Below are 18,430 nucleotides of genomic sequence, written 5' to 3'. Positions count from 1 at the left end.
TGGTGAAGTCCAAATATAATGTATAATACATCTTTCATTATAAAATAAATAATACATCTTATATTTTATAATGAAAGATGTATTATATATACTATATATGTACTATATATTATAAGAGATTGTAAAATAATATATATCCTTCTTTTTTGTGTTAAGTATTAACTTTGTAGAAGTTATAGACAATTATAAATGGTGTAAAAAATGAAAAGTATTTGTTCATGTTTCAGCAGAGCTAAAAGAAGCGTTGGTCTACTGCCCTTGTTTTTGTAATAAGCAATGTTACATGCTTTGTAACAAGCAATGAAGGCATTGTAAAATTCATTGAGTCAATGGATTTTAAATTTTACAGTTAGACAGCAGGAATCAGTTCTAGCATTGTTATACACCACTGATGACTACAGTTAACGGTAATGTATAGTTTACAATAGCTAGAAGGAGAATATTGATCTTTACCAACACAAAGAAATGATAAATGTTTGAGATGATGGATATGCTAATTACCCTGATCTGATCACTCTACAGTATATGTAACATCAATGATGTTATCAAAACATCAATGTGTATCTTATAAATATTCACAACTACTATTTGTCAATTAAAAGTAAAAAAAACTTTTATCATAATTTCTTTAAGAATATACAAATTTTATATCTTGATTCCAATTAGGGAACTACAGCTTGGACAAATAATTAGTCTTATTGATGTTATTAGGTCAAGGACCAGAAATGAACCTATAACAACTTAACTGAGAGCTCACTCTGTGTTATACCTCACTAAAGGTAATTGTTCTTTATGAAGTATTGTTCAATGTTGGCCTCTTTAAAGCATTATATTATTTAGAGCAGAATGTATTAAATTAATTAAATTAAATTATGCTCTAAATTAATAAAAAATTAATTAAATAAATACCCCCGTGTTTATGTTAGGCAAAGCAGTTTATCAAAATTATCAAAACACTTTCTTATCCTTAAAGCAGCTTGCAATCTTTGTAAAGAGATGTCCCGGCCAGGCACAGTGGCTCACACCTGTAATCCCAGCACTTTTGGATCTTGAGGTCAGGAGTTCAAGACCAGCCTGGCCAAGATGGTGAAACCCCATCTCTACTAAAAATAAAAAAATTAGCTGTGCGTGGTGGGGTGTGCTTGTAATCCCAGCTACTTGCGATGCTGAGGCAGAGAATTGCTTCAACCTGAGAGGTGAAGGTTGCTGTGAACCAAGATCGCATCACTGCACTCCACCCTGGGTAAGAGAGTGAGACTCCATGTCAAAAAAAAAAAAAAAAAGAAAAAAAGAAAAGAAAAGAAAAAAGAAGGAAAAATAAGTCCCAGAGCATTAATTTTGGCAGAAAATGATGTCAGCAAAAGTATAGAGATGGGACAACTAATGATAGGTTTTGGTAGTATTGTGGCTCAATTTAAAATATATGCATTGTTGTAGCTGCAAAGGAGCCTAGAAAAGAGTTGCTGAAGGACAGTTATAGAACTCCTTAATGGAACACTGCAAAATCTGAAATGTATTCTTTAAACAGTAGAAACCATTAAAGCTTTTAAAGCAAAGAAATGACATGACAAGCTTGAGTCTCTGAAAGATTACCCCATCAGAATTATTGACATGTTGGAGAATAGAGGGAGAGAAACCAGTCTGGTGAAAAAAATTCCCAGTGAGATTCCCTGAAGCAGTGTTGAGTGAGTGATATTTAGAAGGCTACTTTGAATATGAGAAAACAGGCTCATTTATCTGGATTATTTTATGTGATTGAAGAAGATAAAATTATCTTCTCTTCATTGGATCTCCACTGGATCTTTTGCTTACAGTGGAGGGAGAAAAGAAGACAATGGTATTTGTACAAACATCTCTATATTTTCACAGATATGCATTTTATTTCTTACAAAATCTGGCAATGCCTCAAAGCATTTTAAATTGACCTCTTGCTGCTATGGGTTTGTTTCTGTTAATATGTAAAGGGACTAGGAAAAAGATCAACTCAGAACATCACTGGCAAATGGGTAGGAGCCATAGGTCAAATAAAAAAATGTGTTATAAACATAAAGGGATGTTCAAATATTAAACATAAATTAAAGTAAAAACATGCTTTCTTTTAGAACCATTCTGTTAGGCATAGAACAAGCAGTTTGGTAGCACAGTGTGTTGGCTACAGTGGGACGAGACAGACATTGTAATACACTAATAGTGGGAGTATTAGTTAGTATCATCGCTATGGAGGAAAACTTGGCAGTAAAAGCAAAATTTTAAGTGTACCTTCTCAATGACCTAGCAATACTACTTCAAGATCCACTCATATAAAATTCATAACTAAGAATTTTAATTTCATATTTATTTGTTTTCATATGAGAAATAAATTGATAGATAATTTTAGGTGAGGAACTATTCATATAAATCATGTATAACTTTATCAAAAGTACTCTATTAAAAAATTAGATACCTTTTTGTTATGTAGCTACCCAAAATTATATTAAGAAAAATTGATACAACATTATCTATAAATAGAATGATACATGTATAAAATACATGTATAAAAACCTCTTAATGATGACTACTTCTGAGGGAGCGAAACTCCATCTTGGGAAAAGAAAATCTGATATGTAGGAGATATTGGACCATATACAATGTCTAAACCGGACAAGTTATAAGAATTATAAATGAGAACACTAGGTCATTTCTTCCTTCTAAATTAATATTTATCCAAGCAACTGTATGGCATTTCTGAATAGCTGGCATTTCGATATGCAACATGAAAATCTAAGCCATGGGCAGAAACTCTACAAGCCAAAAGAGAGTGGGGGCCAATATTCAACATTCTCAAAGAAAATAATTTTCAACCCAGAATTTCATATCCAGCCAAACTAAGCTTCATAAGTGAAGGAGAAATAAAATACTTTACAGACAAGCAAATGCTGAGAGATTTTGTCACCACCAGGCCTGCCCTAAAAGAGCTCCAGAAGGAAGCGCTAAACATGGAAAGGAACAACTGGTACCAGCCGCTGCAAAAACATGCCAAAATGTAAAGACCATCGAGACTAGGAAGAAACTGCATCAACTAATGAGCAAAATAACCAGCTAACATCATAATGACAGGATCAAATTCACACATAACAATATTAACCTTAAATGTAAATGGACTAAATGCTCCAATTAAAAGACACAGACTGGCAAATTGGATAAAGAGTCAAGACCCATCAGTGTGGGGTATTCAGTAAACCCATCTCACATGCAGAGACACATATAGGCTCAAAATAAAAGGATGGAGGAAGATCTACCAAGCAAATGGAAAACAAAAAAAGGCAGGGGTTGCAATCCTAGTCTCTGATAAAACAGACTTGAAACCAACAAAGATCAAAAGAGACAAAGAAGGCCATTACATAATGGTAAAGGGATCAATTCAACAAGAAGAGCTAACCATCCTAAATATATATGCACCCAATACAGGAGCACCCAGATTCATAAAGCAAGTCCTGAGTGACCTACAAAGAGACTTAGACTCCCACACATTAATAATGGGAGACTTTAACACCCCACTGTCAACATTAGACAGATCAATGAGACAGAAAGTCAACAAAGATACCCAGGAATTGAACTCAGCTCTGCACCAAGCGGACCTAATAGACATCTACAGAACTCTCCACCCCAAATCAACAGAATATACATTTTTTTCAGCACCACACCACACCTATTCCAAAACTGACCACATACTTGGAAGTAAAGCTCCCCTCAGCAAATGTAAAAGAACAGAAATTATAACAAACTATCTCTCAGACCACAGTGCAATCAAACTAGAACTCAGGATTAAGAATCTCACTCAAAACCGCTCAACTACATGGAAACTGAACAACCTGCCCCTGAATGACTACTGGGTACATAACGAAATGAAGGCAGAAATAAAGATGTTCTTTGAAACCAACGAGAACAAAGACACAACATACCAGAATCTCTGGGACACATTCAAAGCAGTGTGTAGAGGGAAATTTATAGCACTAAATGCCCACAAGAGAAACCAGGAAAGATCCAAAATTGACACCCTAACATCACAATTAAAAGAACTAGAAAAGCAAGAGCAAACACATTCAAAAGCTAGCAGAAGGCAAGAAATAACTAAAATCAGAGCAGAACTGAAGGAAATAGAGATGACAAAAACCCTTCAAAAAATTAATGAATCCAGCAGCTGGTTTTTTGAAAGGATCAACAAACTTGATAAACCGCTAGCAAAACTAATAAAGAAAAAAAGAGAGAAGAATCAAATAGACGCAATAAAAACTGGTAAAGGGGATATCACCACCGATCCCACAGAAATACAAACTACCATCAGAGAATACTACAAACACCTCTACGCAAATAAACTAGAAAATCTAGAAGACATGGATAAATTCCTCGACACATACACTCTCCCAAGACTAAACCAGGAAGAAGTTGAATCTCTGAATAGACCAATAACAGGATCTGAAATTGTGGCAATAATCACTAGCTTACCAACCAAAAAGAGTCCAGGACCAGATGGATTCACAGCCGAATTCTACCAGAGGTACAAGGAGGAACTGGTACCATTCCTTCTGAAATTATTCCAATCAATAGAAAAAGAGGGAATCCTCCCTAACTCATTTTATGAGGCCAGCATCATCCTGATACCAAAGCCGGGCAGAGACACAACCAACAAAGAGAATTTTGGACCAATATCCTTGATGAACATTGATGCAAAAATCCTCAATAAAATACTGGCAAACCGAATCCAGCAGCACATCAAAAAGCTTATCCACCATGATCAAGTGGGCTTCATCCCTGGGAAGCAAGGCTGGTTCAATATATGCAAATCAATAAATATAATCCAGCATATAAACAGAACCAAAGACAAAAACCACATGATTATCTCAATAGATGCAGAAAAGGCCTTTGACAAAATTCAACAACCCTTCATGCTAAAAACTCTCAATAAATTAGGTATTGATGGGACGTATTTCAAAATAATAAGAGCTATCTATGACAAACCCACAGCCAATATCATACTGAATGGGCAAAAACTGGAAGCATTCCCTTTGAAAACTGGCACCAGACAGGGATGCCCTCTCTCACCACTCCTATTCAACATAGTGTTGGAAGTTCTGGCCAGGGCAATTAGGCAGGTGAAGGAAATAAAGGGTATTCAATTAGGAAAAGAGGAAGTCAAATTGTCCCTGTTTGCAGATGACATGATTGTATATCTAGAAAACCCCATTGTCTCAGCCCAAAATCTCCTTAAGCTGATAAGCAACTTCAGCAAAGTCTCAGGATACAAAATCAATGTACAAAAATCACAAGCATTCTTATACAACAACAACAGACAAACAGAGAGCCAAATCATGAGTGAACTCCCATTCACAATTGCTTCAAAGAGAATAAAATACCTAGGAATCCAACTTACAAGGGATGTGAAGGACCTCTTCAAGGAGAACTACAAACCACTGCTCAAGGAAATAAAAGAGGATACAAACAAAAGGAAGAGCATTCCATGCTCATGGGTAGGAAGAATCAATATCGTGAAAATGGCCATACTGCCCAAGGTAATTTACAGATTCAATGCCATCTCCATCAAGCTACCAATGACTTTCTTCACAGAATTGGAAAAACTACTTTAAAATTCATATGGAACCAAAAAAGAGCCCGCATCACCAAGTCAATCCTAAGCCAAAAGAACAAAGCTGGAGGCATCACACTACCTGACTTCAAACTATACTACAAGGCTACAGTAACCAAAACAGCATGGTACTGGTACCAAAACAGAGATATAGATCAATGGAACAGAACAGAGCCCTCAGAAATAATGCCACATATCTACAACTATCTGATCTTTGACAAACCTGACAAAAACAAGCAATGGGGGAAGGATTCCCTATTTAATAAATGGTGCTGGGAAAACTGGCTAGCCATATGTAGAAAGCTGAAACTGGATCCCTTCCTTACACCTTATACAAAAATCAATTCAAGATGGATTAAAGACTTAAACGTTAGACCTAAAACCATAAAAACCCTAGAAGAAAACCTAGGCAATACCATTCAGGACATAGGCATGGGCAAGGACTTCATGTCTAAAACACCAAAAGCAATGGCAACAAAAGCCAAAATTGACAAATGGGATCTAATTAAACTAAAGAGCTTCTGCACAGCAAAAGAAACTACCATCAGAGTGAACAGGCAACCTACAAAATGGGAGAAAATTCTCGCAACCTACTCATCTGACAAAGGGCTAATATCCAGAATCTACAGTGAACTCAAACAAATTTACAAGAAAAAAACAAACAACCCCATCAAAAAGTGGGCGAAGGACATGAACAGACACTTCTCAAAAGAAGACATTTATGCAGCCAAAAAACACATGAAAAAATGCTCACCATCACTGGCCACCAGAGAAATGCAAATCAAAACCACAGTGAGATACCATCTCACACCAGTTAGAATGGCAATCATTAAAAAGTCAGGAAACAACAAGTGCTGGAGAGGATGTGGAGAAATAGGAACACTTTTACACTGTTGGTGGGACTGTAAACTAGTTCAACCATTGTGGAAGTCAGTGTGGCGATTCCTCAGGGATCTAGAACTAGAAATACCATTTGACCCAGCCATCCCATTACTGGGTATATACCCAAAGGACTATAAATCATGCTGCTATAAAGCATGCACATGTATGCTTATTGCGGCATTATTCACAATAGCAAAGACTTGGAACCAACCCAAATGTCCAACAATGATAGACTGGATTAAGAAAATGTGGCACATATACACCATGGAATACTATGCAGCCATAAAAAATGATGAGTTCATGTCCTTTGTAGGGACATGGATGAAATTGGAAATCATCATTCTCAGTAAACTATCGCAAGAACAAAAAACCAAACACTGCATATTCTCACTTATAGGTGAGAATTGAACAATGAGAACACATGGACACAGGAAGGGGAACATCACACTCTGGGGACTGTTGTGGGGTGGGGGGAGGGGGGAGGATTATCATTGGGAGATATACCTAATGCTAGATGATGAGTTAGTGGGTGCAGCACACCAGCATGGCACATGTATACATATGTAACAAACCTGCACATTGTGCACATGTACCCTAAAACTTAAAGTAGAATAATAAAAAAAAGAAAGAAAGAAAAACTAAGCCATGAATTTAGATCTTAAGAACTATTATCTTATAAGAAAGATACATGGAGCAAAGATTAAAAGACACCTTTGTTTCAGGTGAAATACCAGTTCCAGGTTTGTTTGGTTTTTTTTTTTCAAATAGCTCATGGTATGAATATTTATTTAATGACTTCCTCAGTGAACAGTACAAAATTGCTTTCTATCAGCTCCCTCTCCTGTCTGCTTGGTGGCTTTCTTCACCTTTTTTTCCTCTCTATCCAATAGTTCCAGACCCAATAAATTTTTCTCATACCTTTTTGAAAGAAAATATTCTTATCTGAGATTTCTTTCTTCCATTTCTTTCTACTATATTATATCTTCTGCAACAGTAGAATAATCAGTAAATGTTTCAGGAAGAGGTTTACTTATTGGACGGGCATAAAGGACATACATACTTAAAATATTATATGATTTACCACATATATAATGAAATGTGTTTTTATTTTATAATAACTCATTGCCATAGTAGCCAATCCAAAAAAGCTACCATAGTAATATATCTAGATGTCATTTTTGGAAAAAAAATTGTAAAATGTTTGCAAGCTTAAATCATTGTATTTTTGCTGTAAAATACAATTACAATTCACAATTTAAAAGATTTCAGTTTCAGTTTGTTTTAAAGAGTTAGCATTAGGCCAGGCGTGGTGGCTCACGCCTGTAATCCCAGCACTTTGGGAGGCCGAGACGGGCGGATCACGAGGTCAGGAGATCAAGACAATCCTGGCTAACACAGTGAAACCCAGTCTGTACTAAAAATACAAAAATAAAAATAAAAATAAAATTAGCCAGGCCTGGTGGCGGGCGCCTGCAGTCCCAGCTACTTGGGAGGCTGAGGCAGCAGAATGGCGTGAACCCAGGAGGCAGAGGTTGCAGTGAACCGAGATCGCGCCACTGCACTCCAGCCTGGGCGACAGAGCGAGATTCCGTCTCAAAAAAAAAAAAAAAGAGAGTTAGCATTAGACACCACATTTATAGCACAAGTCTGTTTCATAAGATTACTTTTTTGAAGTAGCAAAACAGACAATAAAAGTGAAAAAATAATATAATTGGGGAACATTATTAATTTCAAATGAATGTATTCTGTACTATTTTGTTATCACACAGGATTCAAAAGACATTATATGAAATATCTTCCTCTACTTACAAAATAGAATCTATGCTCTAAATAATTTTGTAAAGGGAAATGAAGGACATCCCTTTTCCAGCCCAACAAAACAAAATTAAAGTAAAATGTCCAGAAGAGGTAATCACTGTGAAAATGAGCAAGTAAAATAAGGTCATTAAAATAAAACATGTCACCATCAGCAAACATACATGAATACACAGCATCCAGCCAAGAAAATAGTGATTTTCTTCATATTTAGAATACTAGAGTCATTGTATCCACATTTATTTATACAAAATTTAAATAATTTTATGCCTTAAAAAGTCTAAGGATAAAAAGAAATTTTGTAACCATCTATAGCTAAAGATATGAAGGAAGTAATTTTTGATTCCTAAATCTACAGTCTCACTTCCTTCTTGCAAAAAAAACTATGAGTTAGTAGTCAATATCATCTTTTACAGGGAAAGAAATGAAAACATAGAAAGGTTATGGTGTTGCTCAGGGAAACACCTGGGTTAAACCTGAGTCTAACAAGCCCATGCTCTTTTTGTGACCTCACCATATGCCATGAATGTGGTTTCTTCTCTCTTTCTCTTCTGTGGAGTTCATTCCAGATGCAGTTGTCAATCCCTAGATTTTCATTTCATTCCATTCTTCTCTTTGTCAAAACCTCCTAACTCACACAGTCATAGAGTAACAGTGGATCAAAACCTGAAGAATATGCTTTAAATTCATTGATTATAATTTTTTTGATTGAGAAATTAATAAACTAGGGAGAGAAGCAAGGTGACCTGTACAAGTCATAGTAAAGGGAAAAACTGAGAAGAAACTCAAATATCATCTAATCTTGAGATAAATATTATTCTCTTGCTTTGGAACAAAATCTCAATTTTTTCAGTTTATCTTAGAATCCTCCAAATTTCCTCATTTTATAGTTTTTAACTTCTCTCTTTGCATTAAAAGCATTCTTTCTGTACATTAATTAGCTTTCCTACTGTTTTCCTACACATTTGTTTTGTTTCTGCCTGTCTTCCCACCAACTGAGAAGAGTGTGTCTACGAAGTCAGTTTAATCCATCACCACAATGACCATTTCTGTTCCTCCAGTGTTTCTACAGTCTTTTACAGGTATTTTTTCCTTAAGTTTCTTATTAATCTGTGTCCTGACTGAACGATTTTTCATCTTTTCATTGTCAGTGGTCAAACTTCTCACTTCCTTTGAATCCCCAAAAGCATATGGTATCAAACATACCAGATTTATTAGAAGTATATATTCAAGAAAATTCTTTGAATAAAAGATGAGATACACAGAATAATCTTTAAATGCTGATGTTCTAAAGATCTCAATATCCCCTTCCACAATTAGAACAGGATTGTGTCTCATTAAAAAAAAATAGAATATTTGGGTAGACAGATAAGCTTAGAATGAAAATTGAAGTAAAATAAAAATTTCTTCCTAGACTTAAACCTTTAATGATTTTAATACTATAATTTTTTACCATTGAAAAGTAGATTTTTTTTCTTGTATATAATATTATGACAGGTATTTTGTACATAAAGAAAGATTTTACTTGTCCAAAATTATACAGCTAATAAGTTTTAAAGTCAAAACTGAACCTAAAATTCAAACACCACATCCTTTAATCCATATGACTCCCTATGTTAGATATATTATTATAATTATTAAAATAATGTTTACTATGACTTCTGCCACTATTACTACTATTACTATTTGGAAACGGCCATATAAGCAAAGCTTCATTGGCTTCATAGTTAATCCACTCCTGCAAAATAAGTTTTATCAGCAGCATTAATATATCATACTAAATAAATGAAAGAAATCAGTCTTATTTATAACATATAGAAATGGCATTTTTTTCCACAGCATCTCAGCCACATTCATTTTTATCTTGAATTTGGCTATATCATGAGAGATTAGACGGCTCTGAGATATTAAAGTTAGCAACATAATGAGATGTCAAAAAACACCACATTCATTTAAAGTGGTTAGGTGAATCTTGGAACCAAAGTCACTTTAAAATAACTTAGGCACTGAAAAGTAAATGCAGCAATTAGAGAACTAATGTTAGCATGAAATTGTCCAAGCTGGAAAGACTCATTAGGAGAAAAGTAACGGAAGTCTCCAGAAGGAGAAATATTGAAAATCTGTATCTTAGTCACATATACCTCTATGAGTGCACACTTCACATTGAATTATATTCACCCTATGGGTGTATTTCCTCCGCCAGGTTGTGAACTATTTATTATATTTTATATTCTTACTTTGTACTGCCACTGTCCACAGTAGACCATTTATGTGAGTAAATTAATGTTGAAATTGCGTTAAATTACTCACTGTGGCACTTACTAACAAGACCACGTTAAAGAACGAGAAACAAACAAACACAGTCATATATTTTTAAAACAGTTAATACGTATAATTTTCATAAAATCAATTCTGGATCATTTAACTTCAATCTCAGATAACTACTCCTTCTTACTAAGATTACTGTTATTTGAAAATGTTAAAGAATTGAATGTAAGTTTTAGGAAAATAAATAACTAAGGAAAGTAAAAATCCAAAGAACTAAAATGACTATTCATTGGGCTTCAAGGACATGTTTTATATTTTCTTTATTTTATTTGCAAATTGGGGTTATATACTTAGGATATAAAAGACTTCAGATAAAATATTAACCTTTTTAGTCACCGTCTTTTACCTCATCTCTACTACACCTATCGCGCCATCTTTAAATATTCAGTGTTTAAAGAAAAAGAGTCTTAAAACTTGAATTCATTCCCCCAAACACATAAATTGCTTGTCATAATTTGTCAATTAAAGCATCAGGAGAAGGCATCTGTAGAAGCAATGTAATACCAGAAATTCAGCAATATTTAAACTGCCTTCCACTCAATGGCACTATGGTAATTTTATGTTTTATCATATTCAGTTCTACTGAGGAATTTTTAGTGTATATATTCATTCTAAAACAATTTATATGACATTATTAAAATTAAGCATAAGTAAACTTTGGTTCAGATACAATGACGATTAAATACTATTACGGTTTCAAATTTGTTGCCTATTAACCTCCTTTAATATTGTAACAGAAAAACTAGAATTTATATACAAGTTGACATTTGAATTTTAAAACACAGAAAAGTAGTGCATATTTCAAGAGATATATTCTCTGCTTTATTATCAAATGCTCTAAAATCGCTACTACATTTAAAAAGCCCATGAATTAAATTTTACCCAAAATTTGTCAAACACCGAAATACACTCTCATCTACATTTCTTGTTGAGTTTCTGTTTGATTTAGGGCTTCCATTAAACATTTATTACTAGGAAAAAAAGAAAACCTGCCAGCCTGGGAAAAATTAAGAAGCATTATAGGGCAAATGGATGTTCCCTTACATATATGCCATGGAATAAAATCACTTAAATCCTTTTTTCTACTTCATTATAATACTCTAAAAGATTCCCAAGTTTCCTAATTAAAACTGTCAAAAAAAAAAAAAACCCTTCTGTCATTTGATGTAGCTGTTGAGTGCATACCAAGTTCATTGTGAAAAAGTTCACATCTAGCAATTAAGTTCTGTAGTTGTTGGTTAAGAGAATGCGGGTATAGCAGTTTCCACTGAGTTAATACAATTGGATCTTAAATTTCTAATCTTATAAGACAATGTTTTATGTATAATCAGTGGCAACAAGGAAATTACATATATTTATATTCTAATATAAGGATTTGATTTGAATAGATACAAAAATAATCAAGATGTCCACAGTCTAAAATGAAGTATAAGCCATAAAAAGCTCTGATCTTCAAATTTAAGAGATGTGGGTTCTAATTCCATCTTTTGCATTACTTGCAATGTTGAACACATCACTTCACCTTTTTATACCCTTGCTTATTAGTGAAGAAACTTTGTTTATTATGAATAGGTAAAAATATGAGCTCACATGGCCCCTTCCAATATTAAATGGTATTTATTCTGTCACTTTTTCCTAAGGGTTCCGCAATTAATCATCAATAAATCATGAGATTTGTGCTGAATTTGAATGATACGGTTATTTTAGCATGAACTCTCATTCACCAGCTCACACATTAGAATAACAGCATCACAAAAGGAGGAAGAGAGTATTAAATAGAATTATGAAGCTTAGAGTTTCAATTCTCTTATCAATGCCATAACTTTTGAAATTCTTATCATTGAAAATACAAAATTAGAAAAGAAATAGTGGTCACTAACAAGTTGTTTTAATAATTTTTGCTATATGGGAGATAATATTAAGCCAGTCCATATCTTTTAGAAAAGAATATGAAGAAGAAGGTTTTAAAATAACAAAATAAGGCAAAATACAATACCTAACAGATTAAACATGAGACTTTTCACAATGTTTTCAGATATATTTGGGGTCAATCTGTTCCAGTGCCCAGGAATTCCTATCATATTTAATGATCATGAAACTGCCAATTAAATAAAAATGTATTTTTAGTAAACAATAAAATTCTTTTAAAAATTCCTGTTGTCACTCACCTGTAACTTCCAATAATATTACTTTTAATCATCAGGGATTTTGTCTAGTTTAGTACATTTAAAGGCTCAAGAACAATAGTATCTCAACAAATATTGCATAATTGAAAGTAAGTTCTTGCATGTAACTGAAATGGGAGAACCTAGGTGAATTAAAATAGTTGTTCTGAATTCTTGAGTATTGCCTTTGTATTTCATTTAATTTCAGAAAAAATCCTTAATACTTCTAAGTATAACATTAATTATTTAAGAAAATAAAGATAAAACTTTATATACTTAAAAGTAAATTTCTCACAAAATCAACATCCCATTTCTCTACTATTTATATGATAAATACAAACTCCTGCAACTAATGAAATATTTGTAAAAATACATTAATAGACCTGGTTGCAGCTCCAGATACTTTATTACTATCATTATAATATCTCTCGACGAGAGCATCTCAGTATTTTTAGCCTCGTGATGAATGCTTCTGCCACTATTATAACTCACAAAAGGAAGAGAATTTCAATCAATTTTTTATCACCTATATAATCAGCAACATTTCTCTTCCTAAACATATGCTACATTTACTACTGGATAGTAATGGAAGATGAGATGTTCTCCTTTCTGAGTTGTTAGCAGCTATAAGAATGGTATGAAGAACATCTCTACTCCCTTCATAAAATGTTTAAATATATAATTATACTTTTCCAGTCAATGGTTATGAAAGAGAATTTTTGATCATTCAGATAAATGAAATATTCCTTGCCTAAAATGCAATTGCTTATTTGGATTCTGTTCAGTTTAGTCACTTTACCTTTAATTGGCTCCATATTTTCTAGTAAAGATACTAACTATAACAATATTTTTCATAGAAAACTCATAAAATGTATTGGCTTCTTGCTTTTTATCTAGATCTCCACTCTATGCAAATTGAGTGTGAGAAATATTTGGAAACATGACTGGCATAAGAGGAAATAGGTGAGTCCTGTCGGATCTGTTATGAGAAGGTCATTTGTGAAAATAAATAAATAAATAATTAAATAAAAAGTAGCCATTGGGCAACAAGTTATTTAGATCATTATGAGTTGTTAAGAACCACTTAGAAAAAGAGAAAAAACAATCAACTTTACACCCGTGTTTTAAAATGTATCTAATGAAACATTTTTTGAAACGTTTAAAAATGGCAGTGATCACAAGAAATTCTAGCTTAAGAAATACACGGGAAATGAATATGACTGTAATTTCTTAAGATTCTCATGAATGATAGATCTCACATTATTTTATATTAGATTAAAAATGACAGATTTTTTTTTTTGTTTCCATAAAACAGACAATCTTGATTTATTTTTCAGAATTACTTTGTGGCCTCTCTGGAAAGTTCCCAGTTCCCTGCACTGGAGAAAAGAGAAACTACCATACTTTGAATAGCTTTGTAACACTTATGAGCTTATGTTTGAGGAGGGTATAATGTCAAAAATATAACATGCACTACTCTGGGATATAAAACTAAAGACCTGTGTTTTAATTTATGGGGATTAATAGACATAAAATTATCTACAATTAGCTTATGCAAATATTTATAATAGGCAAAACATAACTGAAGTTATACAGTGTTGTGTCAAGTTCTTGGGATTCAATTCAATTCTTCAAAATAATTTTGATGAAAGAAATCCATTGTAAAACCAGTTTTCTTAAAAAGCAAATTCATGTTTCCCTTTAAAAATTGCTTTTATAGCCACTGTATTAAAACACTATATTTTGTGTCATTCAATTTAAATAAAATAATTAACTAAAAAACTGTTTAAGTGCCTGGAAAAAATATAAACTAATAATATTCAGTTTATTAGAACCCTTCTAACAATACACATTTGAATCTCCAAAAATCATAAAACAGGATTTCTTACTTGAGTGGGTAGGGAGATGGAATATAGTTCATAATAGTTTTTAATCTTAAATCTTAAGCATTAGGAGTTTTATATACTTCATTACTTTTTAAAATGTACCAGCCTCTAATGTGGAGTTATTGATCACAAATGCTCAGAAAATAGACCTCTGCAGTGATTCTACTGCTTTGAGCTTTCAACCAGTCTCTTTCCTGCTATAAAGTGTTAAGAAGTTCATGTAACATGTTAGCACAGCCTTACAACACTGTTCTTAACATCTTGTGAGAAACACATTACTCTCTTACTTTATGCTTGGATTGTCAGAAAGAAGAAAGAGAGAATAAAATCAACTCCTGGAGTCAGAATTTCAAGAAAACAAACTACATGAATGTATGAGTTTATTATTTAAAGTAAGAGAAATAAATTTCCAACAACTTGGTAAAAATTTAAAAACCCATATTTTAAAAGAAAGTTCAAAGACAATAGGTAATCAAGATACGTGAGAAAGAATGGATTCGGCAAATTACAATATTGTAAATATCTGAGCCTCATAAAATTCTGGATTAGTTTTTGACTGATGAAGGAGACACTGAACTCTGCTATAACTTTGTTTTAGCCAATCAAACTCTCTACAGTCAAATCATCTTCACAGTATTACAGCCATCTAGAGAAGTTTTCATCATTTTTATTTTAATCTTCACAAATTATGCCTTTATTTTGTCTAGAAGTAAGACAAACTCCAAAATGCTTTGGCCAGCCTACGTGGGCCCTTTGCCCTTTACTGGCACCCTCTGGTCCATATTGCTAAGTCAGCTGTGACAGACAATCACACTCCTACCTCTACCCTGAAAGTGGTCAAGATTTTCTCAACTGTGAAGTAAAAGAGACATTTAAAGAAATACATATCAGCCAAACCTGGTACATTTCTAACAGATAGTGCTACTTAATTGGACACATAAGATTGAAGTAAATTTTCACATGCTACTAATTTTAATGATTCATCTTACATAAACATATTCTATGTATAGATTCATGATCTGATTTCAGGTTGGCTCCCTGACTAAGAATTGTTTCAGACCACCTAATACTTGAAGTACTAACTGCTCACCTTGAGAAACATTCAGGTATTTCAGCTATTCATTTAAAAATTCCACAACTGTAGCTTTTTGGATGTATTTCCAAAAGCACCTTGGTGTGCATGTGCCGCACAACTTATAGACAAAGTCTGGCATTTAGTTAATCTATGGGATTATATTTTTATCTAACTTTTAAGAATCTAACTTTCTGTTCAGTTGTCTATGGAATCAGAAAGAAATTAAAATTAGCAGTTTTTCTCCTCCTTTCTCAATTTTCAGAAGTTTTAAATAATTTAAAGGATACACCAATTCCTAAGCAAAAACACTGGCACTTGTAATAATCATTTCACTGACTCTATTTTCAGATAGGCTTTAATATCATTCCCTCACACTCCAGCTATTTTTCAAATTCTATTCTTTATATTGCATTTCCCTTTTTATAACTTTAACTCTGATTTTTTTTGCCTTTTTCCCTTTAATGGACTTAGATGATCTTTTTATGTAATATCTTTAATTTGTTATCATTAGTTTTATATGACATATTCTTACTCATACCTCTTTTCGATTAGAGTCAGAGTAAACTTATGCCTGTTAAGTTTAAGACTCAGTATACTAGTCCCCACTTAACTTAGAATAATTTGAGCATGAAATAGGAGAATATGCAAGCAACCATAAGAATTGCTCAAAATTGACTACAGGCATTTTCAAAAACAGTTAATGACCTAATCATTATTTTTTAAAATACTGAGAGTCACAATATTAATCATAATGAACTCCTTTAAGCTCCCTGTAATGGTCATAAGTACTTCTGTAGTTCTGTTGCAGTTCAACAGTAATCGATGATATCTGCATTAATTTTTAAATTTGACTATTTGTCTATATTTTTAAATGCTAGTATTCTAATGAACATCTACTTCTTTCATCCTTATTTCCACAGTCGAAATTGAGAATCAAAGTAGAAGTATTGACCCTCTAAATGATTTTCTCTTTTAAATTAAGAAACAAATGAATTAAATGTAGGCAAGGCATTGAACATACAACAGTTTAAAAGTTTTTTGCTTCTCACCTGCATTTAAATTACCACATGAAATTGTATTTTTCTTGGGAGAACGGTTCTAAGATTTAAAAGTAATATAATTCTAAAATATTTAGTGGATTCTGGTTCTTTCGCAAATAAATGTAGTTGAAACAACTTATTGTTCAGGTCATCAGAGTAATTCTCAGGTTTGTGTATGTGCAAATTGATATTCTCTTCCGTATATCTCCCTACAAAACATGGTAACGATGTCTGAACGTAATTTTTTAATCTATCACAATCCTATACAACCTTTAGAAAAAAGCTCAGCATAATCCAAGATACAGTTTTTCTCAGTCTCACGAACTTTGTAGAACTCCACTTATAGAGCATCCCTACTGAATTTTAACAAGTTATTGCAATGCCAGATGCCCAATTATTTAGTCTCGGAAACTCATTGCTCAAACATAAGGCATACATTCAGTACCTGAGAACGGCATCCTATTTTCCAAACATTCAGTTTCTTTCGTAGAAACATCCTCACTTTATCCTGGCATTTATTGCCTTACAATTTGCAATTTGCCTGTAGGAATTGCTTACTCTTATTTTGGGTGGCATTAGGAGATATACGAATAGGTTATATTTACTCTTGTTTCAACTTTTTGCCATAAAATTCCAGCAGAAAATAAAATCGTGGTTTTTTTCTTTTATTTAAAAAAGCTTCATCTTACAGTTTTTACATTCTGGCAACATGGCAAGAAAGGATGGCTTTGCAGAAGAGAGTGTGTCAAAAATCCTAAGTGGCTGGGAGATGAAGTGCACAATCACAGAACGCCGTCACTGGCAAAGGAATGTCAGCCACTTACCAATAAGATGCCAGACTCCACTGTCCTTCCTCTGTGACTCTCAATTCCTGTCTCCCATCCTCCTGCCCATCAGCACAGTTCAGAGAGCGGTTCCTCGGGTCCTTTGCAGCCTGTGGCAAAGGCGAATTGCGGAGTTCTTAATCATTCAGAGGGAATCCTCCAGCTTGCCCTGCCTCTCGCAGCAGAGGGGACCCAGGTAACGCATCCTCTCCGCCCCGAGCTTTAATGGCACTTTGGCTGCCGCCTTCTCGCAGTTCCGCTCCCCCACGCCGTAGTTGGTTATATTGGGAAGTAGGTGCGGCGCCTCCTGCGGCTGGTGTGTTTGGGGCTCGCGTGTTTTCCTCCAATGCGTCCGCGCGCCCTGCGCCCCGCGCCTCTGACTGGCTGTGTCCTCCCGAGGCGGCCCCTCGCCCCTCCCCGCCCGCCCGCGCTGTCACCGGCGCCCGCGTCCAGCGCCTCACTGCCTCTTGCTGCAAAGGTTCATTGAGCATGTCCCTGGGCTTAACGAACTGTGTGCCTCCAGGAGGGTGCTCTGTGTTTCTCCACTCGTCTCACTAGTCAACCGGCATTTTCCTTCCCTGCTAAGTACAGAGGACCTGCCCCCCTTCCCCCAGCGTTTCTGCTCTGCAACCTCTCCGTATTTAACATTCATAGATTACAAAGCAGACGTGCTGGCTGGAGACGGCACGGGAGATCCAGGCGAGAGTCCCTCCGCTCCTATCTTCACTCTGATTCCTGTAGTCCCCGGTTCACACCTCTGACAGCAGCAGCACAGACTGACGCGTTCACTTA

The 18,430-nt window shown here is 34.4% G+C and overlaps 1 protein-coding gene across 1 annotated transcript in view; it reads right to left on the bottom strand.

The window, feature by feature from the left end:
- Positions 1 to 18,007, bottom strand: part of CNTN5 (contactin 5) — a 1,330,348-nt gene extending 1,312,341 nt beyond the window's left edge. The window contains exon 1 of the mRNA XM_019035685.4: positions 17,639 to 18,007. The gene's annotated coding sequence lies outside the window, so the exon portion shown is untranslated. The remainder of the gene's footprint in view (positions 1 to 17,638) is intronic.
- Positions 18,008 to 18,430: the final 423 nt, after the last annotated feature.

This window comes from Gorilla gorilla, chromosome 9 (assembly GCF_029281585.2).
Source record: "Gorilla gorilla gorilla isolate KB3781 chromosome 9, NHGRI_mGorGor1-v2.1_pri, whole genome shotgun sequence".
Classification (NCBI taxonomy): Eukaryota; Metazoa; Chordata; class Mammalia; order Primates; family Hominidae; genus Gorilla; species Gorilla gorilla.
Note: the sequence above shows the minus strand (reverse complement) of the source record. Positions and strands in the feature narration are given on the sequence as shown.